General features: G+C 45.1%; 1 protein-coding gene across 36 annotated transcripts in view; it reads left to right on the top strand.

Annotated features, from left to right (window-relative positions):
* USP54 (ubiquitin specific peptidase 54) overlaps positions 1-26,736 on the top strand; it is a 148,071-nt gene that overhangs the window by 817 nt on the left and 120,518 nt on the right. The window contains exon 2 of one of the 36 annotated variants that reach the window (XM_070057812.2): positions 8,194-8,576. The exons of 34 other annotated variants lie outside the window; for them this stretch is intronic. The gene's annotated coding sequence lies outside the window, so the exon portion shown is untranslated. Of the gene's footprint in view, positions 1-8,193; positions 8,577-20,428; positions 20,493-26,736 lie in introns of those variants that run through there. One more of the 36 variants, XM_089313439.1, reaches the window with a different exon arrangement.

The following is a 26,736-nucleotide window of genomic DNA, read 5'->3' as shown; positions in this document are numbered from 1 at the left end:
CTGTAAAATAAAGCGGGGGTGGGGGCGGGAGAACAATTCTTGAGGGGGAAAAAAGAAAAAACCAAACCAAAACACTAAGGTGTGCTTCCTCTAAAGTGTGCTGAATTGGAAGAAGGGGGTGTGTGCTAAGATCGCGGTTCTTCCCGGATTCATTCAAGTGCGGAACTCCTTTACAGTGTACTTAGGGAATTATGTATGCAGTGTAAAAATCAGTTTAGATAATGTAGTGAAATAATGTGCAGTATGACACTTAAATCCTCCACCAACGTAACTGAAAAACCAAGAAAAGTGTTTCTACTGCAGCAGCAGGCTCAACCCTAAAACGAGAAATAGTTTTGGTTACTCGGATATAAAACCTCGGTTTCCCAAAGTGTGCCTTTTCGGGTTATTTGCCTTTTAAGAAATCAGAGGTTTTATTTTAGGAGACAGAGCAAGTTTTGAATGTCAATTTTTTGTGAAAATAAAATGAGTCCCAGGAATTGAAATCATTGGAAGAGGAAAACATGTGGTCTCTTAGCTTCAAAGACTGTTTTCTGGGGATGGGTTTGGAACACTTTACTGGTTAACTCTTATTTCTAGTGGAAACTAAGGCTTTAAGTCAGGCACAAAATAATTTTTTCATTTCCATTTATAAATTCAAGCTTTCTGACCATTGGTTTCTCTATCATTTATTTGTAGGTAAATTTGCAAGGGATAACCCCTCTTTTGATTATGTAACTGGGTTTTTCCATGGTGAGGTTCACAAATTCATTAATTAGAATAATGGCTTTTAAATCCTTCTTTAGCTTGCTTAGATGTGGTTAGTTATTGAACTCATTTATTTGATATGTGTTAAAGTAAAACTTTTAATTTGTAATGTTAGTAGCCAAGCTTTAAAGTAGAGTTGATTTTCTGAGGCAAGATAAAGCTTTGCTTAGCGGTTGGATTAAAAAAATTTCTGCATAAAGCCAACAACAAGCTTTAAACTGAATTTCTACTATGTATAGAGTACTATGTGAGGCATTTCACAGAAAAAAATAGATTTATTAATTCACTTATCCATCCAACAAACATTTACTGAGGTTTACTTTGTGTTTGAAATACAAATATTGGTAAAACTTGATCTCTTCATTGGAATTGCAGACTGTAGGAGGGGAGACTGATAGGAAAACAAATTATTACAATGTGTTAAGTACATCGTTTAACTCTGCGGTATGAAACAGGGTTCGGGCTCTGAGGAATTACATAGTAGTTAGGAAGAAAGAGCCGGCGCCGTGGCTCAATAGGCTAATCCTCCACCTTGCGGCGCCGGCACACCGGGTTCTAGTCCCGGTTGGGGCGCCGGATTCTGTCCCGGTTGCCCCTCTTCCAGGCCAGCTCTCTGCTATGGCCAGGGAGTGCAGTGGAGGATGGCCCAGGTGCTTGGGCCCTGCACCCCATGGGAGACCAGGAAAAAGCACCTGGCTCCTGGCTCCTGCCAGGATCAGCGCGGTGCGCCGGCTGCAGCGGCGGCCATTGGAGGGTGAACCAGCGGCAAAGGAAGACCTTTCTCTCTCTGTCTCTCTCTCTCACTGTCCATTCTGCCTGTCAAAAAAAAAAAAAAAAAACAAAAACAAAAAAACAAAAACAGGAAGAAAGAATTTTAAAACTTGCAAATTATTAAGCAACTTCTAAGCTGTGTTGCATTAATAAAACACTTAGTTTCTTAGAAATGATAAAAGAAGTTTTTAAGGAGAAAATTCACTAGACAGTTATAATTATTTATTTTTTATAATTATTTATTTATTTATGTTTTAAATATTTATTTACTTGAAAGAGTTACAGAGAGAGAGAGAGAGAGAGAGAGATTCTTCCATCTGCTGGTTCACTCCCTAGCTGGCTGAATGAGCTGGAGCTGTGCCAATACAAAGCCAGGAGCCAGGAGCTTCTTTCAGGTCTCCCACGTGGGTGCAGGGACCCAAGGACTTGGGCCATCCTCCACTGCTTTCCCAGGCCATAGCAGAGGGCTGGATCAGAAGTGAAGCAGCCAGGACTCGAACCAGCGCCCCTATGGGATGCCAGAACTGAAGGTGGTGGCCTTTACCTGTTAAGCCACAGTGCCGGCCCCAGTTAAAATTTTTTTTTAAAGATATATTTATTTTATTTGAAAGGCAGAATTATAGAGGCAGGGGTGGGGGGAGAGGGAGAAGGAGAGGGAGAGGGAGAGAGGTCTTCCATCCATTGGTTCACTCCCCAAATGGCCACAACGTCTGGCCTAAGCTGAGCCAATCTGAAGCCAGGAGCCTGGAGCTTCTTCCAGGTCTCTGATGCAGAGGCCCAAGCACTTGCGCCATTCTCTGTTGCTTTCCCAGGCCATAGCAGAGAGCTGGATCAGAAGTGGAGCAGCTGGTACTCAAACCCACCCCTATATGGGATGCTGGCATTGACTTTACCTACTAGCCACAGCGCCGGTACCAGTCATAATTTAATAGTCTTTTTTTAGTACTCTTTAAAATAAATGTCATAGGGAAAGCATTTGGCCTATTAGTTAATGTGTATTAAGATGTTCACATCCCACATTAGGGTATCTGCATTTAATATCCAGCTCTGCTCCTAACTCCAGCTTCCTGCTAAAGGAGGCTTCAGGAGGCAGCAGTTAGCAGTCTTGGCCTAAATATTTGGTTGCCTGTTACTTATTTGGGAGACCTTGATTGTGTTCCTGGCTCTCAGCTTCAGCCCCAGCTCCATCCAGTTCTAGCCATTGTGGGCATTTGTAGAGTGTACCAGCAGATTGGAGCTCTCTGTCTCTCAGCCTTTTCAATAAATAAATAAAAATTAAAAAAAAAAAGTAAGCATCACAACATTCTTAAGTTAATAATAGCTAATATTCATTGAATGATTATTAATGTGCCATGCTCATTGTCTCATTTTATCTCTACAAAAACACTATGCAGCTGGTACTAGTACCTTAATTTTTTCTCAGAGTGACAGAGAAGGAGAGATAGATCTTCCATCTACTTGTTCACTTGTCAAATGCCCACAATAACCAGGGCTAAGCCAGGCCAAAGACAGGAGCGAAGTGCTCCAGTCAGGTCTCATTTACGAATGACAGGGACCCAAGTACTTGAGCCATAATCTGCTGCCTCCTCAGGTGTTCATTAGCAGGATGCTGGGTGGGAAGTGGACCTGAAACTTGATTCCAGGCCCTCTGATAGGGTATGCAGACATCCAAAGTGGCAACTTACCCTATGCACAGCGCCCACTGCTAATACCTTAATTTTATTTAATTTTTAAAGATTTTATAATTTATTTATTTGAGAGGTAGAGTTAAAGACAGTGAGAGGGAGAGACACACCCTGAATGGCCACAGTGGCCAGAGCTGAGCTGATCTGAAGCCAGGAGCCAGGAGCTGGAAGCTTCTTCTGGGTCTCCCTCATGGGTGCAGGGGCCCAAGCATTTGGGCCATCTTCTGCTGCTTTCCCAGGCCATAGCAGAGAGCTGGATCAGAAGTGGAGCAGCCAGGACTTGAACTGGCGCCCATATGGGATGTCCACGCTGCAAAGCAGAGGCTTAGACCACTATGCCACAGTGCTGGCCCCTACCTTAAAAGGAGAAAACTGAGGCTTAAAACATTAAGGAAGTTGCTGAAGATCACAGGACTAGTAAATGGCAGATTAGGGATTGGAATTAGAAATTTTTGTGGTTATAGAAAAATAAGAAAGGGGCAGACCTTAGGCTTAGGTTAAGATTCTGCTTAGGATGCCTGCATCCTGTATCCAAGTGCTTGAGTTTAGGTCCCACTTCTGCACCTGACTGCAGCTTCCTGCTAATGGCCATTCAGGAGGCAGCAGGTAATGGCTTAAGTACTTGAGTCTCATTCTTGTAGGAGATCCTGGGATACCTGGGTTGAGTTGCCTAGCCCAGCCCTAGTTGTTGTGAGCATTTGGGGAGTGGACCAATAGATGGGAGAGTCTACTCTAACTTTCTCTCTTTGCTTCTTTCTGTCTCTTAAATAAATGAATAAAAATTAAAACTTGAAAAGTTTATGGAAAAATGGACTTAACTAGTTTCTTTAATTAATTAATTAATTAATTTTATTGGAAAGGTAAAATTTCAGAAAGGCAGAGGCAGAGGCAGAGAGAGGTCTTCCATTTGCTGGTTTACTCCCAAATGGCCATAACAGCTGAGCTGGGCCAATCTGAAGCTAAGAGCCAGGAGCCCCCTCTGGGTCTCCCACATGGGTTGCAGGGACCCAGGAACTTGGGCCATCTTCTGCTTTCTCAGATAGCAGAGAGCTAGATCGGAACTGGAGATGGGACTTGAAACTGGCGCCCATATGTGATGCTAGCACTATAGGCAGTGGCTTTTAGCTGCTATGCACAGCACTGGCCCCGGAATGAAATGTTTAAAAAAAAAACAACTAAGATTCCTTTCTATTTTTTTTATTTATTTATTTATTTATTTATTTATTTATTTATTTATTTTTTGACAGGCAGAGTGGACAGTGAGAGAGAGACAGAGCGAAAGGTCTTCCTTTGCCGTTGGTTCGCCCTCCAATGGCCACCGCCCTGATCTGAAGCCGGGAGCCAGGTGGTTCCTCCTGGTCTCCCATGAGGGTGCAGGGCCCAAGCACTTGGGCCATCCTCCACTGCACTCCCAGGCCACAGCAGAGAGCTGGCCTGGAAGAGGGGCAACCGGGACAGAATCCGGCGCCCTGACCGAGACTAGGACCTGGTGTGTCGGCGCCGCAGGCGGAGGATTAGCCTATTGAGCCATGACGCCGGCTTCCTTTCTATTTTTTTTGAAAAATTATTTATTTGAGAGGAAGAGTTACAGAGAGAGAGAGAGAGAGAGACAGAGAGGAAGGTCTTCCATCCGCTGGTTCACTCCTCAAATGGCCACAACAGCAGGACCTGCGCTGATCTGAAGCCAGGAGCCTCCTCCAAGTCTCCTAAGCTCGGGTCATCTTCCAATGCTTTCCCAGGCCTTGGCAAAGAGCTGAATCGAAAGAGGAGCAGCCAGGACCTGACTGGCACTTACATGGGATGCTGGCGCCACAAGCAGAGGCTTAGCCCACTACACTATAGTGCTAGCCTGGAAAGATTCCTTTGTTTTGCAGGGAGAAACCTTGTAATGGTGGAAGGTTGGGAGATGGTCAAAGTAAAATTAGGAGACCAAAATTCAGGTAGTAGCTATTGAGGGTATAAATTTATGGTTAGGGGTATATCTGTTTTTTATTCATAGATCTCTCTCTCAAATGTTTATACTACATATGGAAAGCTAATTGGAATATTACTATGATGCTAAACATAAGGTTTTATTATACAGAGAATTGAGTAAATTGCCATATTCATGCTGTGTATAATTGTATAGGGAGCTATACTAGGGAAAATAGTTGTAACATGCAATTGTTAACATTTATGAGCTTCCAGAAAGTGATTACTTTAGTAGTAGAAATGATTATCTATGTTCATTTATAGGACAAATGTTATTTCAATATACTTCAAGGCATTTAGTCAAATCTTTTTTTTTTTTTTTTTTTTTGAGAAGCAGAGACACAGAGACAGAGAAAAAGCTCTCACCAGCTGGTTTACTTACCAAACACTTGCAAGGGCTGAGGCTGGAGCCAGGGGGTGGGAACTCAGTCCAGATCTGTTGGAAAGAGTATGACAGTAATCCCAGCCACATAAGCCATCATTGCTGCTTCCCAGGGTCTGTATTAGCAGGAAGCCGGAGTCAGGAACTTGAGCCTGGAATCAGATCCAGGCATTGTAATATGGGATGTGGTTTTCTTAACTGTTAAGCTTAAATATATGCTTTATTAACCTGGAATGAGAGAGAGAGAGAGACAGAGATTATCCATTTCATGGTTCACTCCCCAAATGCCTACAACAGCCAGGCCTGGGCCAGATTGCATCCAGGAGCCAGGATCAACCTGGGTCTCCTGTGTGAGTGACAGGGACTTAAGTACTTCAAGTGGTGTCTTTCCAGGGTGCAAATTAGTAGGAAGCTGGATCAGAAGTGGAGCTAGAACTTGGATCAGGCATTCCAATATGGGATGTGGGGTTTCCAAGGTGGGTTTTATTTATTTATTTTATTTATTTGAAAGAGTTACAGAGAGAGGTAGAGACAGAGAGGTCTTCCATCTACTAGTTCACTTCCAAAATGGCCCCAATGTCCAGAGCTGAGCCAATCTGAAGCCAAGAGCCTGGAGCTTCTTCCTGGTTTCCCACGTGGGTGCAGGGGCCCAGGCACTTGAGCTGTGATCTACTGCTTTCCCAAGGCCATAACAGAGAGCTGGGTAGGAAGTGGAGCAGCCGGGACTCAAACTGGTGCCCATATGGGATGCCAGTACTGTAGGCTAGGGCTTTAACCCACTGTGCCACAGGGCCAACCCCCTAAGGTAGATTTTAAGTGCAATACCAAACATGCCTGCCCCAACTTGGTGAATTTTTAAATGACTTGCTCAAAGTCACATAGCTGCAATGTCCTGATTTCTCATTAAGTGTTCCTTTTATTGTCCCATATTGTCAAATTTTATATAATAATTGCAAGAGAGTTATAGATGCTCTCAGTTAATACTGGGAAACCAGTTTTGTCAGGAGATTATCAATAGATGACAGTATAAACTGATAACTTGTTTTCTTTACATTGTACTTATAATTTCTACTTATATTTAAGATAAATGTACTCAGTTACTTTATTCTAGTGATTCTGTATTGATTTGCTCTATTTCATTTTTCGGTATCAGTTGTATTACTGGGCCATTTAAAAAAAGTTTATTTTCTTCCACTTGAAAGCGGAGTGCAGCTGGCACCGCGGCTCACTAGGCTAATCCTCCGCCTGTGGTGGCGGCACACCAGGTTCTAGTCCCGGTTGGGACGCCAGATTCTATCCCAGTTGCTCCTCTTCTAGGCCAGCTCTCTGCTGTAGCCCGGGAGTGCAGTGGAGGAAGGCCCAAGTCTTTGGGCCCTGCACCTGCATGGGAGACCAGGAGAAGCACCTGGCTCCTGGCTTCGGATCAGCGCGGTGCGCCGGCCGTAGCGTGCCAGCCACGGTGGCCATTGGAGGGTGAACCGATGGTAAAGGAAGACCTTTCTCTCTGTCTCTTTCTCTCTCACTGTCCACTCTGCCTGTCAAAAAAGAAAAAAAAAAAAAAGAAAGAAAGCAGAGTGACAGAAAAAGAAATAGTGAAAGAGAAAGAGAGAAATTTTCCACCTACTGGTTCACTCCCCAAATGCCAGCGAAAGTCAAGGTCAGGCCAGGCTGAAGCCAGGAACTTGGAACTCCATCTGGGCCTGACATGTGTATAGCTGGGGCACAAGCACTTGAAACATCATCTGCTGCCTCCCAGAGTAAATTAGCAGGAAGCCAATTCAGACATGGAACAACCAAGATTCCAACTGGCGCTCTTTTATGGGATGTGAGCATCCCAAGCAGTATCTTAACCTGCTATGACACAATGCCTGCCCCTGCTGGGCTATTTTAATAAATAATTATCTCTCTCACTTTTTTCTTAAGTAGAGGAGTACAACTATGTTGTAATGCATACTATTTTTTTGGACAGGCAGAGTTAGACAGTGAGAGAGAGAGAGACAGAGAGACAGGTCTTCCTTTTCCGTTGGTTCACACCCCAAGTGGCCACTATGGCCGGCGCACTACGGCGGCACACTGCACTGATCTGAAGCCGGGAGCCAGGTGGTTCCTCCTGGTCTCCCATGGGGGTGCAGGGCCCAAGCACTTGGGCCATCCTCCACTACCTTCCCGGGCTACAGCAGAGAGCTGGACTGTAAGAGGGGCAACCGGGACAGAATCTGGCACCCCAACCGGGACTAGAACCTGGTGTGCCGGTGCCGCAGATGGAGGATTAGCCTATTGAGCCGCGTTGCTGGCCAATGCATTCTACTCTTTTAAAAAAATTATTTATTTAAAAGGCAGAGAGACAAAGAGATCTTCCATCTGCTGGTTCATTCCAAAGTGGCTGCCACCTCCAGAGTTGGGCCAGATCCAATACAGGATCCAGTAATTGCATCTGGGTCTCCCACATGGATGGCCAGGGCCCAAGTTCTGCTGCCTTCGCAGGAGCAGTAGAAGGGAGCTGGATCAGAAGTGGAGCAGCCAGGATTCAAAGTTGTGCTCCAAATGGGATGCCAGCATAGCATATGGTAGCTTAACCCACTGTGCCACAACACTGGCCCCATACATGCTATTCTTTTTTTTTTTTTTTTTTGACAGGCAGAGTGGACAGTGAGAGAGACAGAGAGAAAGGTCTTCCTTTGCCGTTGGTTCACCCTCCAATGGCCGCCGCAGCTGGCGCGCTGCGTCGGTGCACCGCGCTGATCTGAAGCCAGGAGCCAGGTGCTTCTCCTGGTCTCCCATGCAGGTGCAGGACCCAAGCACTTGGGTCATCCTCCACTGCACTCCCGGGCCATAGCAGAGAGCTGGATTGGAAGAGGAGCAACCAGGACAGAATCCGGTGCTCCCACCGGGATTAGAACCCGGTGTACCGGGGCTAGAACCGATGTGCCGGCACCGCAGGTGGAGGATTAGCCTATTGAGCCACGGTGCCAGCCAAGAAGTAAATCTTTTAAAAAAAAGAAAGAAATGCAGATTGGAAGGTGGGTAAGTGATATAGTTTTTTCCATTCATTTGATTTTCTGCAGCATTCTCTCACCTGTATAGATTTTAGCAGGAATGGCACATAGGTACAAATGTGATTTTTCTGTTTTTTTACATCTTTTTTTATTTTTAAAGATTTATTTTATTTATTTGAAAGACAGAGTTAGAGAGAGAGGTAGAGACAGAGAGAGAGAGGTCTTACATCCACTGGTTCACTCCCCAGTTGGCTGCAGTAGCCGGAGCTGCGCCCATCCGAAGCCAGGAGCCAGGAGTTCTTCCGGGTCTCCCACATGGGTGCAGGAGCCCAAGGATTTGGGTCATCTTCTACTGCTATCCGAGGCCATAGCAGAGAGCTGGATCGGAAGAGGAGCAGCCAGGACTAGAACTGGGGGGTTGCCGGCACTTCAGGCTAGGGCGTTAACCCTCTGCACCACAGCACCGGCCCCTGTTGTTTATACCTTTTAACCAAGTGGTTTGGGTACCCATTTTTTTTTTTTCTTTTTAAAGATTTATTTATTTGAAAGGTAGAGAGACAGGGTAGGAGAGGCACACACACAGAGAGAGATCTTCCATCTGCTGCTGGCTCATACCCCAAATGGCTGTAACAGCCAGGTCTGGGTTAGGCTGAAACCAGGAACTCCATCTGGGACTCCCGTGTGGATGCAGCGGCCCGAGCTTCTGGGCCGTTTTTCTGCTGGCTTCTCAAGGCATGTTAGCAGGAAGCTAGACTGGAAACAGAGAAGCTGGGACTCCAACTGCTGCTCCAGTATGAGATGCTTGGGTTGCAGTGGCAGCTTTATCTGCTGTGCCACAAACACCAGCCCCATGGGTGCCCTTTTTAAAATTTTTTTTTTACATTTTTTTATTTGTTTATTTGAGAGGCAGAATTACAGTTGAGGGAGAGACAGAGAGAGAGGTCTTCTATCTGCTATTTCACTCCGCAAATGACTGCAATGGCCAGAGGTGGGCTGATCTGAAGCCAGGAGCCAGGAGCCTCTTCCAGATATCCCACACGGTTGCAGGGGCCCAGGAACTTGGGCCATCTTCTACTGCTTTCCTAAGCCATCAGCAGGGAGCTGGACTGGAAGTAGAGCAGTCAGAACTCTAACTTGTAGCACCGGCATCCCATATGGAGGTTTAACATACTATGCCACAGCACCGCCCCGTGCCAGTGTTTTTTATGTGAGTTATGTTTGAGGCATTCAGACATATTTCCAAGAAAGGCTTAAAGCAAGGGAATGAAAGGAGAGGAAGAGCTTGGAGGGCTGAGAATGGGGCTTCTTTCCAAGGGTTGAAAGAACAGTAAGATGTGGTCAGTGTGTTCTTTAACTCTCACCTGTCACAGCAGAGTCCAGTGAGCTTTTTTTCTACTTTAATACACCCCCTGGAAATGTTCTATCTGATTACACTCCTTCAGCAGTGTGCAAAAGTATTCATTTCTTGCCACTTACATTAACAATAGTAAATAAATATTGAACAAACCAACAGCAATTTACTCTACATGATAGATGAAAGGTGATCTCATTTTAAATTTTCATCTCTTTGATTTGAAGTTGAACATTTTCTCATATTTGTTATTTTTCTTCCTTTATTTCCCTGTTTGTCATTTTAAAATGCTTTTCAAATTTCTAAGTATTTAAATTATACTTAAAATGAATGAAAAATGTGGGGCCAGCTCCATGGCTCACTTGGTTAATCCTCCGCCTGTGGCGTCAGCATGCAATATGGGTGCCGGGTTCTAGTCCCAGTTGCTCCTCTTCCAGTCCAGCTCTCTGCTGTGACCCAGGAAGGCAGTGGAGGATGGCCTAAGTGCTTGGGCCCCTGCACCCACATGGGAGACCAGAAGGAACCACCTGGCTCCTGGCTTCGGATCGGCGCAGCGTGCCGGCTATAGCAGCCATTTGGGGGTGAACCAATGGAAGGAAGACATTTCTCTCTGTCTCTCTCACTGTCTAACTCTGCCTGTCTAATAAAATAAAAATAAAAATAAAAAAGAATGAAAAATGAAAAAGAATACATTCTGTTTTAAAGTTTTATTTATTTATTTTAAAGGCAGAGTGTCAGAGAGTGAGGGACAGAGAGAGATAATCTTCCATCCATTGGTTCATTCTCCAAATGGCTACAACATCCAGGGCTAGGCCAGGCCAAAGCTAGGAGCCTGGAACTTCATCTGGGTCTCCCATGTGGGTGGCAAGGTCTCAAATACTTGAGCCATCTTCTGCTACCTTCCCACGAAGTAAAGTAGCTGGGGTGCAAACTGGCATTGCCATGTGGGAAGCTGGTATCACAAGGGGTGGCTCAACCTGCTTTGCTACAGTGCCAGTTCACTAAAAGAATACGTAGTAATTAAAAGGTAAAAAAAAAAAAAAAATCACCCTCCCAGAAATAGTTTAAGTTTAAAGGACTTTCTTTTAATCTTTTTAAAAAAATGCATTTATAATTTATATACTTATTTATATAGCTTGTTTTTTAAAGATTTATTTTATTTATTTGAAAGACAAAGTGACAGAGAGAAGGAGAAACAGAGAAACAGATTTTTTTTTTTTTTTTTGACATGCAGAGTGAATAGTGAGAGAGAGAGACAGAGAGAAAGGTCTTCCTTTGCCGTTGGTTCACCCTCCAATGGCCGCCACGGCTGGCGCGCTGCGGCCGGCGCACAGCGCTGATCTGAAGCCAGGAGCCAGGTGCTTCTCCTGGTCTCCCATGCGGGTGCAGGGCCCAAGCACTTGGGCCATCCTCCATTGCCTTCCGGGGACACAGCAGAGAGCTGGCCTGGAAGAGGGGCAACCGGGAAAGAATTGGGCACCCCGACTGGGACTAGAACCCGGTGTGCCGGCGCTGCTAGGTGGAGGATTAGCCTATTGAGCCTCAGCGCCGGCCAAGAGAGATTTTCCATCCACCAGTTGACTCCCCAGATGGCTGCAACACCTGGGACTGTAGCCAGGAGCCAGGAACTTCACCCTGGTCTCTCATGTGGATGGTAGGGGCCTGGACACCTGGGTCATTATCTACTAGAGCTGGGTAAGAAAGCAGAGCAGCTGGGACTTGAACCGGTACTCTGATATGGGATGCTAATGTAGCAGACAGCAGCCGAACCTGCTGTGCTACAATGTGCCACAAAGAAAGATAGATGAATGGAAGGAAGGAAGTAGAGAAAGCTAATGCTGGTTCAGTCCCCAAATGGTCGCAACAGTCAAGGCTGCACTAGGCAGAACCAGGAACCAGGAATTCCATTATGGTTTTCTACTTAGGTGACAGGGCCCCAAGCATCTGGGGCATCTTTCTGCTGCCTTCTCAGGCACATTAGCGGGAAGCTGGATTGAAAGAAGAGTAGCTAGAATACACTAGAACATATGCATATGCATATGCAGAAAAGAGTAAGGGATTAAAAAAAGGATTTATTTTATTTGAAAGAGAAAGAGAGAAGGAGATATCTTCTGGTTCATTCCTCATCATCTGCTGTCTTTCCAAGTATATTAGTAGGAAGCTAGATCAGAAGTAGAGTAACTGGGACTGGAAGTGGTTCTCCATTATGGAATGTCAGCTTAACCTGCTGTCTCACAACATCTGCCCCATTGATTATTATTTTTTTAAATATTTATTTTCAAAGAGTTACAGAGAGGGAGAGATACAGAGAGATCTTCCAACTGCTGGCTTGCTCCTCAGATGACAACAATAAACAGCGCTGGGCCAGGCCAAGCCAGGAGCCAAGAGCTTCATCCAGGTCCCACCCATGGGTGCTAGGAGGCCAAGCACTCAGGAAGTCTTTCATTGCTTTCCCCAGAGCATTAGCAGGAAGCTGGATAGGAAGTGAAGCAGCCGAGACATGAACCAGTGCCCAAATGGGTGCCAGCTTTTTTTTTTTTTTTTTTGACAGGCAGAGTGGACAGTGAGAGAGAGACAGAGAGAAAGGTCTTCCTTTTTGCCGTTGGTTCACCTCCAATGGCCACCGCGGCTGGCGCACTACAGCTGGCGCATCACGCTGATCCGAAGGGAGGAGCCAGGTGCTTCTCCTGGTCTCCCATGGGGTGCAGGGCCCAAGGATTGGGCCATCCTCCACTGCACTCCCGGGCCATAGCAGAGAGCTGGCCTGGAAGAGGGCAACCGGGACAGAATCTGGCGCCCCAACCGGGACTAGAACCCGGTGTGCCGGCGCCACAAGGTGGAGGATTAGCCTACTGAGCCGCGGTGACGACTTGCAAGCAGCAGCTTTATCCTCTATTCAACAATGCCTGTCCCATATTATCTTGACAAAGCAAAATTCTAAAATATTGGAATTCTTTAAATTGGGGTGGACATTGTGGCAAAGCAGGTAAAGCCACCTCCTGTAATGTGATGAACCATAGTGGCACTGGTTCGAGACCTGGTTGCTCCACTTCCAATCCAGCTCCCTGCTACTGGCATGAAAAAAACAGCCAAAAATGCCCTAATACGCCAAGTGTTTGGGCCCCTGCCACCTGTGTGGGAGGCTTGGATGGAGTTCCTGGCTGCAGCCTGGCCCAGTCCTAGCTGTTGCAGTCATTTGGGATGTGAACCAGTGGATGGAAGATCTCTCTCTCTCTCTCTCTCTTTCTGTCCTTCCCTCTCTCTGTAACTCTTTCAAATAAATAAATGTGGTTTTTTGTTGTTGTTGTTGTTGTTGTTTTTAGAGAATTCTTTATTTCTAGTCCGGGGGCCAGTGTTGTGGTGCAGCAGTTAAAGCCACAGTGTGTGATGTTACATCTAATATCAGAGTGTCATTTTGAGTCCTGGTTGCTCCACTTCTGATCCAGTTTTCTGCAAATAGACCTGGGGAAACAGTAGAAGATAGACACTGTTATCTAACATGCATCTAATTAGGTTAGAGGTTAAGAGAACCTATAGCTTAGGGTTAGGACCACCTAGACACATGTTAGAGATGCAGAATTATCAAGATCCCCAGGTGATTCATATGCACCTTAAAGTCTGAGAAGGAAAGCTCTAATGTGCAGTATCTAAAAGGAGTGTGGTAACTTCAAGCTCAAAAAGTCTAATTTAAAAGTTTTGATAAAGCAGCAGGAGTTGACTGACAAGGAGCTATAGAAATTTAGGCAGATAGTAACATTGTGGTTGCAGATGATTTATTTATTACTTTTCAGCAAATAATATCTTCCAGGAGAGAGGTCTGGCAAGATATTCTGGTTGTATGTTTGTTTACCAGCCAAGAGGTTTGTCATTACCTGTGCTGTCCAATATGGAAGCCTCTAGTTAAATGTGGCCATTAAGGTTAAATAAAGGTAAACATTCAGTTCCAAGACCAGCACTGTGGCACAGCAGGTTAAGCCATGGCCTGTAGTGCTTCTATCCCATATGGGTGGCGATTCAAGTCCCAGCTGCTCCACTTCCAATCCAACTCCATGTTAATGCTCCTGGGAAAGCAGTGGAGGATGACCCAAGACATTGGGCCCCTGTCACCCACATGGGAGACCTGGTAGAAGCTCTGGGTCAGGAATGATTGATTATGGAGCTGGAAATATAACATGAACTACTAAAAAGAGCATTTAACTGATAGGAAGAAACTATTGCTCCCACTAGAAATAATACTGAAAATAAATTCTAATATATAGGTTAATGTAAAGCCAGTTACCGATCATATTTTCATCGGAGTTTTAAATTTAGGGCCAGGCATTTGTCACAGAAGTTAAGACACTGCTTGAGGTGCTGTGGTGTAGCAGGTAAAGCCACTGCCTGCAGTGCTGGCATCTCATGGGCACCGGTTCAAGTCCCAGCTGCTCCACTTGTGATCCAGCTCTCTGCTATGGCTTGGGAAAGCAGTAGAAAATGGCCCAAGTCCTTGGGCCCCTGCACCCTCATGGGAGACTTGGAGGAAGCTCCTGGCTCCTAACTTCGGATCAGTGCAGCTCTAGCATTGCAGCCAGTTGGGGAGTGAACCAGTGGATGGAAGACCTCTCTTGCTCTTTCTGCTGCTCTATAACTCTGCCTTTAAATAAATAAATTAAAAAAAAATTTTTTTTTAAAGAGAGAGATGGTGCTTGAGAAACCTGCATTCCATATTAGAGTGCTTGGGTTTGGGTCCTGGCTTCACTTCTTCTTCTTCTTCTTCTTCTTTTTTTTTTTTTTTTAAGATTTATTTATTTACTTGAAAGTCAGAGTTACACAGAGAGAGAAGGAGAGGCAGAGAGAGAGAGAGAGGTCTTCCATCTTCTGGTTTACTCCCCAGATGGCCACAACTGCTGGAACTGTGCTGATCTGAAGCCAGGAGCCAGGAACCTCTTCCGGGTCTCCCACGCGGGTGCAGGGGCTCAAAGACTTGGGCCATCTTCCACTGATTTCCCAGGCCATAGCAGAAAGCTGGATAAGAAAGAAGTGGAACAGCTGGGACTTGAACCAGCACTCATATGGGATGCTGGCACTGCAGGTGGTGGCTTTACCCGCTACGCCAGAGCACTGGCTCCCTGGCTTCATTTCTGATTCTACCTTCCTGCTAATATGTACCCTGGGAGGCAGCAGCAGTGATGATTCAAGTACTTTGGTCCCCATTACCCATGTAGGAGACCTGAATTGAGTTCCAGGCTCCTGATTTGGCCTGGCCACAGGGAAAAATTCAGAGAATTTACATTGCTAGTTCACTTCTCACATGGCCTCAACAGCCAGGCGAGGCCAAAGCAGGGAGTCAGGAACTTCATCCAGCTCTCCCATTTGGGTGGCAGGGGTCCAAGTATATGGGCCATCTTCCGCTGCCTTCTCAGGCACATTAGCAAGGAGCTGGATTAGAAGCAGAGCAACTGGGACTCAAACCAACACACATATGAGTTGCTAGCATCACAGTGGTCGCTTAACCTGCTACGCTACAATCCTGACAGCTGTAATGTTTTGCTTTGTTTTGTTTGGTAGATGCTCTTTATCAGGTTGTAATCAAATATTTAAAAAATTTGGCTGAAGGGGCTGGTGCTGTGGTATAGTGGGTAAAGCCACCACCTGGGCGCCAGCATCCCATTGGGCACTGGTTTGAGACCTGGCTGCTTCATTTCTGGTACAGCTCCCTGCTAATGGCCTGGGAAAGCAGCAGAGGATGGGCCAGGTGCTTGGGCCCCTGTACCCATGTGGGAGACCCAAAGGAAGTTCCTAGCTCCTGGCTTTGGATCAGCCCAGTGCTGGCCGTTGTGGCCATTTAGGGAGTAAACCACCGGATGGAAGACCTCTCTCTCTCTGTCTCTCCCTCTCTATGTAACTTAACCTCTCAAATAAATAAAAAATCTTTTAAAAAATTCAGCTGAGATATTATTTCTGTTATAATGCTTTTCCAGATTGTTCCAAGCAGAGTAAGTATTTATCCTATGTGTTTGAATCTCATACTGCTTATACTACTGTTACTGAGCTCTTACACAATTGTGTTGTACTTGATATGCTTCCCTCCCTTTCCGCAAACACAGTTTCTAGGCTCTGAGAATCGAGGCTGTTTTATTTATTTACTGTATAACTACCTTATTACAGGGTGCCTGGTACCATTGAATTGATTGATTGAAGGAATGAATAGAGAGTGAATGAAGGAACAAATAAAGAGAATGAGAGGCTATCTTTCACAGTATTTAAAAATAGTTTTAGTCACAAACTGTGCTCTTTGAAGCCAGTCAGAATTCAGATCTCAGTCCTTTCACTTAAGACTTCTATGGGGGGGGCAGGGGGGTGGCACCGTGGCTCACTTGGTTAATCCTTCACCTGTGGCGCCGGCATCCCATATGGGCACTGGGTTCTAGTCCTGGTTGCTCCTCTTCCAGTCCAGCTCTCTGCTGTGGCCCAGGAAGGCAGTGTAGGATGGCCTAAGTGCTTGGGCCCCTGCACTCACGTGGGAGACCTGGAAGAAGCTCCTGGCTCCTGGCTTTGGATCGGCACAGCGCCGGCCATAGCGGTCATTTGAGAGGGGTGAACCTTCGTCTCTCTCTCTCTCACTGTCGATAACTCTGTCAAAAAAAAAAAAAAAAAGTTCTATGGGAAGTTATGTGTATTACTAAATGTTTCTGAACCTCAGTCTTCATATCTGTGAAATTAGGTAGTAAGAACCCATGTGGGGTTGGGCCTTGTGACTCAGAAGAGTTAAGCCACTGCTAGGGATACCCACATCCCATATTGGAATGCTGGTTTGTGTCCTGGCACCTCTGCTTCTGACACAGCTTCCTCCTGATACATCCTGGGAAGATAGCTGATGATGCTTCAAGTACTCAGGCTCCTGCCATCCCCCTGGAAGACCTGGATGGAGTTCCAGGCTCCCGGTTTCTGCCTGGCTCAGCTGTGGCTGTTGTGGGCATTTGAACAGTGCATCAATGGATAGAAGATCTGTTTCTCTTTGCCATTCTGCCTTTAAGCAGAGGAAAATAGATAGACATTAAAAAAAAAAAAACCAATAAATTAAGGGAATCAATAGTTGTCAGTTCTTAGAATAGTAGCTATTATTTAATAGGCACTTAAATTTTAGTTTTTTGCTTCATTGAACTATTTTAATTGTTGAAAGATAGTGATTGTAAAATTACCTGTGAACTACATACAGTTATTTAAGATACTTTTTGTGTTTGTGTTAAAAACAAGCTAATTTTGGCTGGCGCCGTGGCTCAATAGGCTAATCCTCCGCCTTGCGGCGCCGGCACACTGGGTTCTAGTCCCGGTCGGGGCGCCAGATTCTGTCCTGGTTGCCCCTCTTCCAGGCCAGCTCTCTGCTATGGCCCGGGAGTGCAGTGGAGGATGGCCCAAGTGCTTGGGCCCTGCACCCGCATGGGAGACCAGGAGAAGCACCTGCCTCCTGGCTTTGGATCAGCGCGATGCGCCGGCCACAGCGCACCGGCCGCGGCGGCCATTGGAGGGTGAACTAACAGCAAAAGGAAGACCTTTCTCTCTGTCTCTCTCTCTCTCACTGTTCACTCTGCCTGTCAAAAAAACAAAACAAAACAAAAAACAAAAAACACAAGCTAATTTTGACATTTTTGATTCAAGAGGGTTATAAAGGGATATGAGAAAATGGAGCAAGTTTGAATAACTTTTGTTGAAGAGTACTATGTGCCAGGAACTACTCTCAACACTTTACATGTAGTAACCTATTTAATTCTTACAACAACAACTTAATGAAGCACATTTATTCCTCTGAAGGATTATTTCTTAATTTTTTTAATGTTTATCTCCACCCTTTCTGAATAAGCCTTAGGAATGGGCTAATGTAATTTAACACAGACTGCAAATTTTCTGCAGAATATGACTCATAAATGATTTTATTTGTAAACTACCATTCTTAGTATTTGGAGCTATGTTCTTTTTTTTTTTTTAATAAGATTTATTTTATTTATTTGAAAGGCAAAGTTACACAGAAGCAGAGGCAGAGGAGAGAATAGTCTTCCATCTGTTGGTTCTCTCCCCAAACAGCTGCAACAGCCAGAGCTGGGTGAACCGAAGGTGGGGGCCAGGAGCTAGGAGCTTCTTCTGGGTCTCCCACATGGGTGCAGGGGCCCAAGGACTTGGGCCATCTTCTACTGCTTTCCCAGGCCATAGCAGAGAGCTGGATTGGAAGTGGGGCAGCCAGGGACTCGAACTGGCATTGGATGTATAAGCTAAGTGTGCTTTCTGTTCCTCTACTTCCTGGCTTGCCCCTGATCATTCCTTTGCACATGCTCTACCATTGCCAGCCTCTTCCAGATGCTAGATTAATAGGGCCACCTGATCTTGGAATGTGAATCTCCAAGCTGTAAGATTTATTTTATTTATTTGAAAGACAGAGTTACAGAGAGAGGTAGAGACAGAGAGAGGTCTTCCATCCGCTGGTTCACTCCCCAGATGGCCACAATGGCTTGAGCTGTACCAATCCAAAGCCAGGAGCTTTTTCTGGGTCTCCCACATGGGTGCAGGAGTCCAAGGAGTTGGGCCATCTTCCACTGTTTTCCCAGGCCACAGCAGAGAGCTGGATTGGAAGAGGAGTAGCTGGGACTTGAACTGGCACCCATATGGGGTGCTGGCACTGCAGGTGGCGGCTTTACCCGCTATGCCACAGCGCTGGCCCCCTTTACTTTTATTGTGTTGTTTGATACATGCATGTCATCTCTTTTTAAAAATGTATTTATTTGGAGGCCGGTGATGTGGTACAGCAAGTTAAAGCCCTGGCCTGCAGCACTAGCATCCCATATGGGCGCTGGTTTGAGTCCTAACTAATTCATTTCCTATCCAGCTCCCTGCTAATGCACCTGGGAAAGCAGGAGAAGATGGCCTATATTCTTGGGATCCCTGTACCCATGTGGGAGATCCGTAAGAAGCTCCTGACTCCTGGCTTTGGATCTGCTCAGCTCCAGTTGTTGCAGCACTTGGGGAGTGAAGCAGCAGATAGAAGACATCTCTCTCTCTACTTCTCTTTGTAGCTCTATTTTTCAAATAAATAAAATATATCTTTTAAAAAATATTTATTTAAAAAAGAGAGTGCTTCCATCTGTTGGTTCATTCTCCCAAATGTCCCCCAACTTTACTGGGCTGAGGGCAAAGCCAGAGGCTGGGAACCTCAATGCAGCTGGCAGAAATCCAGTTACTTGAGTCATCACTGTTGCCTCCCAGGGTCTGCCTTAGGAACTAGAGATGGGTATTGAATATAGTAACTCAAATATGGAATGTGGACATCCTAACTAGCAATTTAATCTTAATAAAGCTATATGCCTTCCCCTGTTTTTGTTTTCTAAATTATGTGTGTGTATTTTTTTTTTAAGATTTATTTATTTATTTGAAAGGTAGAGCTACAGAGAAGCAGAGAGAGAGAGAGAGAGAGAGAGAGAGTCTTCCATCCGCTGGGTCACTTCCCAAATGGCCGTAACGGCTGGAACTGAGCCGATCTGAAGCCAGGAACCAGGAGCTTCTTCTGGGTCTCCCACAAGGGTGCAGGGGTCCAAGGACTTGGGTCCTTTTCTACTGCTTTCCCAGGCCACAACAGAGAGCTGGATCAGAAGTGGAGCAGCCAGGTCTCGAACCAGTGCTCGTACAGGATGCCAGCATGGCAGGCAGTGGCTCTGCCATGCCACAGCGCTGGCCTCTGTATTATGTGTTTTAAAAGATTTTAAAAGAATAATACAATGAACATCCTAGTATCCACTATCCAGCAAATTAAACGCCATGAAATCATTTGAAGGTCTCTGGGTTCCGCCTTATTGATTGCAAATCCCTGGACATCCTTCAAGGGTAACCACTAATGAATTTGATGTTCTCTGACTCATATACTCTTTAGATAGCCTGTTACCACATAAGAAACTTATCATAGCTGAGGTAAAAATATTGCAGTGGTCCTGTGGAAGGCTAAGGTGAGAAAGGTTCTCTCAGATTTTTACTGTTACTGTTGAAAAAGCCCAGTTCATCATCTTATCAGAGATAGACTCTGATACAAAGATTATTGTATGTGCTGTACCAATAAGTGGACAACTGTAGCAGAGTAAATGTTTTCTTAAAGGTAGTAGAACTATTAAGTTTGTAGCACTAGGCTATAACTGTGTACAGTGCATTTAGATGCCTTGGCTGATTTAGATGTGTAGGCAGAACAAATAGAATAGGAAAAATATAGAGACCCTACATTCCTGGTTCAGGAAAATGGGTTGTGAATTCTGAAAGAAGGGGTGATTCTGGTACGATTTGACTGTAGGCAAGGAACTATTGAGACAAACAACACAATGTGTCCAGGGTGGTGGTGAAAGACCTGACCTCCATTAGAGCTGAAACTGAAGTCCTGCTCAGCAGCAGCCAGGGCCACTGCTGTCTGAATTCAGTGGCTATGTGAAGTGTCTAGAGCAGGAAATGATTTCAGGGCCCTAGGCGTGGAGAGGGAAGGGCTTGTTTTAGCTCTGGCCGAAGGTTTGCACAGTTGTGGGTGTCACTTTAAACATACAAAGACCTGCTTGGTGGAGGAGGAGCAGCTTCTTCAGGATCAGGTGCGCATCTGAAGGGATGAGCTCATCCTTCTAACCAGACCTGCCCTAGACGCTGAATGAGTGTTTTTCTAATTGCAAGTCCCGCAGCTGGGAGAAGCAGGAAGTGATTGAAGCTTCAGGCACTTTGTGAGTAGCTAAAAGAAAAAAAGCATATTTGTGAATCTTTTGAAATGTATGGCTGTGAATATCAGGTTGAAGGTGACACACACACTCAGGCTTTCTGTAAGTTGGATTGCAGTAATGTGTTTTGTGGGCTGAGGAAAACTCATGGTTCTTTTTGAGGTGACTTAGTAAGTTCTTTCCTATATTGTCTTGACTGATTTCATTGCTTTGGAAGTAAGGATCCTGGGAGCTCCTTGCTCATGTCTGAGGTCTTTATGGCTTGTTCTAGGGCTTTGGTTGGCAAGACTTTCCCACAGTTGAAGTCTACTCTGCTGGATGCCAGAGCTCCTCTGCATGAGCTTGTTTTGTTTTGTTTTGAGTATCTGAACTTTCCCATTCAGTTTAAGTAAGGTTCTTAAAAACTAAATTGATTTAGGAAAAAAATCAATAATATACTATTTTAAATTTTACTTTTAAGATAATCCTATATACATACAGTGTTATGATAACTAATATAGAGTGATCTAATTTACCCTTTACATACTTTCTCCCAGTATAACAACTTGCAAAACTGTAGTGCAGTGTCATAATTAGAATTCTAATTTTGGGGCTGGCTCTATAGTATAGCAGGTAAAGCTGCTGCCTACAGTTTTGGCATCCCATATGCGTGCAGGTTTGAGGCCCAGCTGCTCCGCTTTGAATCCAGCTCCCTGTTAATGTACCTGGGAAAAGCAGCTTCTACAAGATGGCCCAAGTACTTGGATTCCTGTACCCATGTGGAAGACCCCAATGAAGCTCCTGGCTCCTGGCTTCAGCCTGGCCCAGCCCTAGCCATTGCAGCCATTTTGGGAAGATATCTCCCACTCCCCCCATCCCCTCTCTTTCTCTATAACTTTGCATTTCAAATAAATAAGTGAATCTTTTAAAAAATCCCATTAAAAAAGTGTTAGATAATTATTGTGAGCAAGAGTAATAGTTCTCAAGGTAGAAAGTGTATAGCAAATTATAAACTAGAAACTAACTCAAGATATTGAGTAGAATTTGAAGAGTTAGTAGGTATTTTTTTTTTTGACAGAGTGGACAGTGAGAGAGACAGAGAGAAAGGTCTTCCTGTTCCGTTGGTTCACCCCTCAATGGCCACTGCCCGGCGCATCGCGCTGGTCCGAAGGCAGGAGCCAGGTGCTTCTCCTGGTCTCCCATGCGGGTGCAGGGCCCAAGCACTTGGGCCATCCTCCACTGCACTCCTGGGCCACAGCAGAGAGCTGGACTGGAAGAGGAGCAACCGCGACAGAACCCAGTATGCCGGCGCTGGAGGCGGAGGATTAGCTTATTGAGCCTTGGCGCCAGCTGAGTTAGTATGTATTGATTGATCATGACAAATGACTTCTGTTTTGGCATTCCATTACTTTTTTTATTTTATTTAGAAGCCCCTTTATTTTAAAAAATTTAAATGAATTTAAGGAAAATTAACGTACATTTGTACATCAACTGGCCATTTCTGATATAGAAATCCAGCATATGGTAGTATATTTGAGTAAATATAAATGCTACTTACATTTTTCTTTTTAAATACACTTTAGGCAAACTTTCTTTTTTTAACAGTTATACAGTTAACCTCTTAGCTGCTAGCTTGATGCAAACATATGCAAATACACAAATCTAAAAATATTTTTGTCCTACATAAAAGCTGTCAAAATTCTGACTCACATCAAAAATGCAAAATAATGGGATATACTTTAAAAAATTAGTTGCAAATCTAGCAGCAAAGCAATTAAGTGTGAACATGTTGAACATTAAAACAAAGTACTTCTATTTTTGTTTAGGATTATGAGGTTTCTACATCAGGTGATTGTTCTAGATTTAATGAATCAGGAGTGGGTGTTGGTGTTGTGGTTAAGACATTGCTTGGAATGCATCCAACCCATATTGGAGTCCTGACTCTTCTACTTCTGATCCAGCTTCCTGGTAATACACACCCTGGGAGGCAGCAGATGATGGATCAAGTAGTTGAATCTTTGCCACCCTCAAGTGAGACCCAGGTGGAATTCTGGGCTCCTGGCTTCTGCCTGACTGAACCCTGGCTGTTGCTAGCATTTGGGGAGTGAACTAGCAGGTTAGGAGAACTTTCGCTCTATCATAAATAAAGAGTAAATAAATAAAATTTCATTTAATCTGCTTTACAGTCTTTTTTTTTTTTTTACAGAGTGGACAGTGAGAGAGAGACAGAGAGAAAGGTCTTCCTTTTCCATTGGTTCACCCCGCAATGGCTGCTGCGGCCGGCGTACCATGCTGGTCCGATGGCAGGAGCCAGGTGCTTCTCCTGGTCTCCCATGGAGTGCAGGGCCCAAAGACTTGGGCCATCCTCCACTGCCCTCCCGGGCCACAGCAGAGAGCTAGACTGGAAGAGGAGCGACCGGGACAGAATCCGGCGCCCCGACCGGGACTAGAACCTGGTGTGTCGGCGCCGCTAGGCGGAGGATTAGCCTAGTGAGCCATGGCACTGGCCACACATTCTTTCATGATATACTTTTGGCTGATATGTAGTGAAATATGTTTGGTTGATTAATTGAATATATAAAGCATTGAGTAATTATATTTACTTACAGTCTTTTTTTTTTTATTTATTTGAAAGAGTTGGGGCTGGTGCTGTGGCATAGTAGGTTAAACCTCCACCTGTGGTGCTGGCATCCCATATGTGCGCCGTTTCAAGTCCCAGCTACTCTACTTCCAATCCAGCTCCCTGCTAATAGCCTGGGAAAGCAGCAGAAGATGGCCTAAGTGCTTGGGCCCCTGCACCCACGTGGGAGACCCAGAAGAAGCTCCTGGGTCCTGGCGTTGGATCGGCCCAGCTCTGGCTGTTGTAGCCATTTGGGCAGTGAACCAATGGTTATAAGATCTCTTTCTCTCTGTCTCTCCCTCTCTCTGTTGGTAACTCTGCCTCTCAAATAAATAAATTCATTTTAAAAAAAAGTTGGAGTTACAGAGAGAGAGAGAAAGAGATGGAGGGAGGGATCTTCCATCTGCTGGCTTACTCCCCTGGTGGCCGCATAACCAGGGCTGAGCCAGGCTGAAGGCAGGAGCCAGGAGCTTCTTCCAGGTCTCCCACATGGTTGCAGGGGCCCATGCACTTGAGCCATCTTCCACTTCTTTCTTAGGCTGCTAGAAGGGAGCTGGATCAGAAGGGGAGCAGCCAGGGCTTGAACTGCCCCCCCAAATAGGATGCTGGAATCCCAGGCAGTTCCAATATATTTTTGTATAAAAGGTTTGGAAACAGATTTTAGGTGTTGGTTTAAATGAACACTGACAAAGTTGAGGACACTCCAAGAAAGGCACACAGAACCATAACTGGTCCAAAAACCACTTATATTGGAAACTTTGAAGGAAGGAGTATGAGAAATTTTAAAACTGTAAAAAAATAGTAAAACAAATACCCATATTCTCACCACCTAGAAATAACCACTATTAATATTTATTTTTCTTTTTTTTAAAAAGATTCATTTATTTATTTTTACTTGAAAGTCAGAGTTACACAGAGAGAGGAGAGGCAGAGAGAGAGAGAGAGAGAGAGAGAGGGAGGGAGGTCTTCCATCCGATGGTTACTCCCCAATTGGCTGTAACGGCCGGAGCTGCGCCGATCCAAAGCCAGGAGCCAGGAGCTTCTTCCTGGTCTCCCATGGGGGTGCAGGGGCCCAAGGACTTGGGCCATCTTCTACTGCTTTCCCAGGCCATAGCAGAGAGCTGGACAGGAAGAGGAGCATCCAGGTCTCGAACCAGCACCCATATGGGATGCTGGCACTTCACGCCAGGGCGTTAACCCACTGTACCACAGCGCCGGCTCCAACATTTGACTCTTTTAAATACCTATATATCTTTTCTGTTATGCTTCCAATATAGTCACTAATTTTGGGATTAAATCACTATTTTTTGTTGCTATTATACAAATATTGTACTTGAACTAAATAATGTTCAATGAATGCAATTTTTTTTTTGTGCAACTTTTAATTTTCCTTAGATGTGGTTATTGTCTTGCCTTTTTTTGTCTTAAAAGTTTTCATGTAGGGGTTGGCATTTTGTGGCATCCAATATGGGTGCTGGTTTGAGTCCTGGCTATCCCACTTCTGATCCAGCTCCTTGCTCATGTGTCTGGAAAAGCAGAAGATGGCCCAAGTCCTCGGACCCCTGCACCCATGCGGGAGACTTGAGTTCCTGGCTTCGGCCTAGCCCATTCCTGGCCATTCCTGTTATTTGGGGAGTGAACCAGCAGGTGGAAGTCTCTTTATCTCTGTAACTCTGATTTTCATAAAAGTAAATAAATCTTAAAAAAAATGTACATTTTACTTAGGAATTCTATACAAAATATAGCATTTAAAAAAATTCTTTTAAAGATTTTTATTTGAAAGACAAAGTTACAGAGAGAGGCAGAGACAGAGAGAGGTCTTCCATCCATTGGTTCACTCCCCTGATGGCCACAATAGCCTGAACTGCACTGATCCAAAGCCAGGAGCCAGGAGCCTCCTCTGGGTCTCCCACGTGGGTGCAGGGGCCAAGGATCTGGGCCATCTTCCACTGCCTTTCCAGGCCACAGCAGAGAGCTGGATCGAAAGAGGAGCAGCCAGGTAGTAGTGAGTTTATTTATCTGAGAGGCAGAAATACAAAGACGAGAGAGCTCCTATCACTTCCTAAACGCCCACAAATGCAAAGATTGGGCCGTGCCAAAGCTGGGAGCTGGGAACTCCATCCAGATGTCCTGCGTGGGTGACTGGAACTCAGTTAATTGACCCATCAAAACTGCCTTCCTGTGTCCAAATCTGCAGGAAGCTGGAGTCAGGAGCCAGGCATTGAACTTAGAGACTTGGGCATCCCAATTGGCATTTTAACAACCTGACCAAATGCCTGCTCCAAGCAACTAATTTATTAATTTATTTTATATTTTTCTTTATTTGTTTGAGAGGTAGAGAGAGAGAGAGAGAGAGCAAGAAAATGAGAGCTTCCATCCTCTGATTAACTCCTCAAATGCCCGCAGTGGCCTGGGTTGTGCCAGGCCAAAACATTGGAAACCAGGCAGAAGCTGGGGTCTCAGAACTCAGTCGTGGTCTCCCATCTGGGTAGTAGGAACCCAACCACTTGGGCCATCACTGCTGCCTTCCTAGGGTCTGCATTAGCAGAAAGCTGGAAACAGGAGCCAGAGATGGAAATCCAACTCAAATACTTTGATAGGGTATGTGAGTATTCCAGTTGGCATTTTAACCTCTTGACCATCTTGACCATCAGGTCAAATGGGCTTGCTCAAGGAGTTATAATTTTTTTAAAGATTTATTTATTTGAAAGTCAGAGTTATAAAGATAGGGAGAGAGAGAGAGAGATCTTCCATCCACTGGTTCACTCCCCATTGGCTTCAACGGCCAGAGCTAGGCCAGGCCAAAGCCAGGCGCCAGGAGCCAGGAACCAGGAGCCAGTAGCTTCATGCCTGTCTCCCACGTGGGTTTCAGGAGCCCAAGTGCATGGCCATCTTTCAGTGCTTTTCCCAAGCAGGGAAAAGCTGAATTGGAAGCAGAGTAGTCGGAACTTGAACTGAAGCCCATATGGGATGCCAGCACTGTAGGCAGTGACCTCACTCGCTATGTCATTGAGCCAGCCCTGAAGTTAATTCTTTTTATTTGTTTATTTATTTTAAATTTTATTTATTTGAAAGTCTGAGTTATACGGAGAGAAGAGAGGCAGAGAGAGAGGTCTTCCATCTGCTGGTTCACTCCCCAGTTAGCTGCAATAGCTGGAGCTGTGCAAGTAACCAGGAGCCTCCTCTGGGTCTCCCATGCGGGTGACTTGGACCATCCTCCACCGCTCTCCCAGGCCACAGCACAGAGCTGCATTGGAAGTGGAGCAGCCAGGACCCAAACTGACACGCACATGGAATGCTGGCACTGCTGGCGGCAGCTTTACCCACTATGCCACAGTGCCGGCCCTCTGAAGTTAATTCTTATCAAGAAGTTGGGTGTCTGATGACTTAAGTTGTCCATCATTTCTTTAATTTTTTTTTAATTTGGTAAAATATATATAACATAAAATTTGCCATTTTGATCATTTTATGTGTATAGTTATATTTAGTATAGTGACATTGTTTTGATGCCTTTCTGGTTCCCAG

The sequence above is a fragment of the Oryctolagus cuniculus genome, chromosome 15, assembly GCF_051225735.1.
Source record: "Oryctolagus cuniculus isolate XC-2025 breed Fujian yellow rabbit chromosome 15, ASM5122573v1, whole genome shotgun sequence".
Taxonomy (NCBI): domain Eukaryota; kingdom Metazoa; phylum Chordata; class Mammalia; order Lagomorpha; family Leporidae; genus Oryctolagus; species Oryctolagus cuniculus.
Note: the sequence above shows the minus strand (reverse complement) of the source record. Positions and strands in the feature narration are given on the sequence as shown.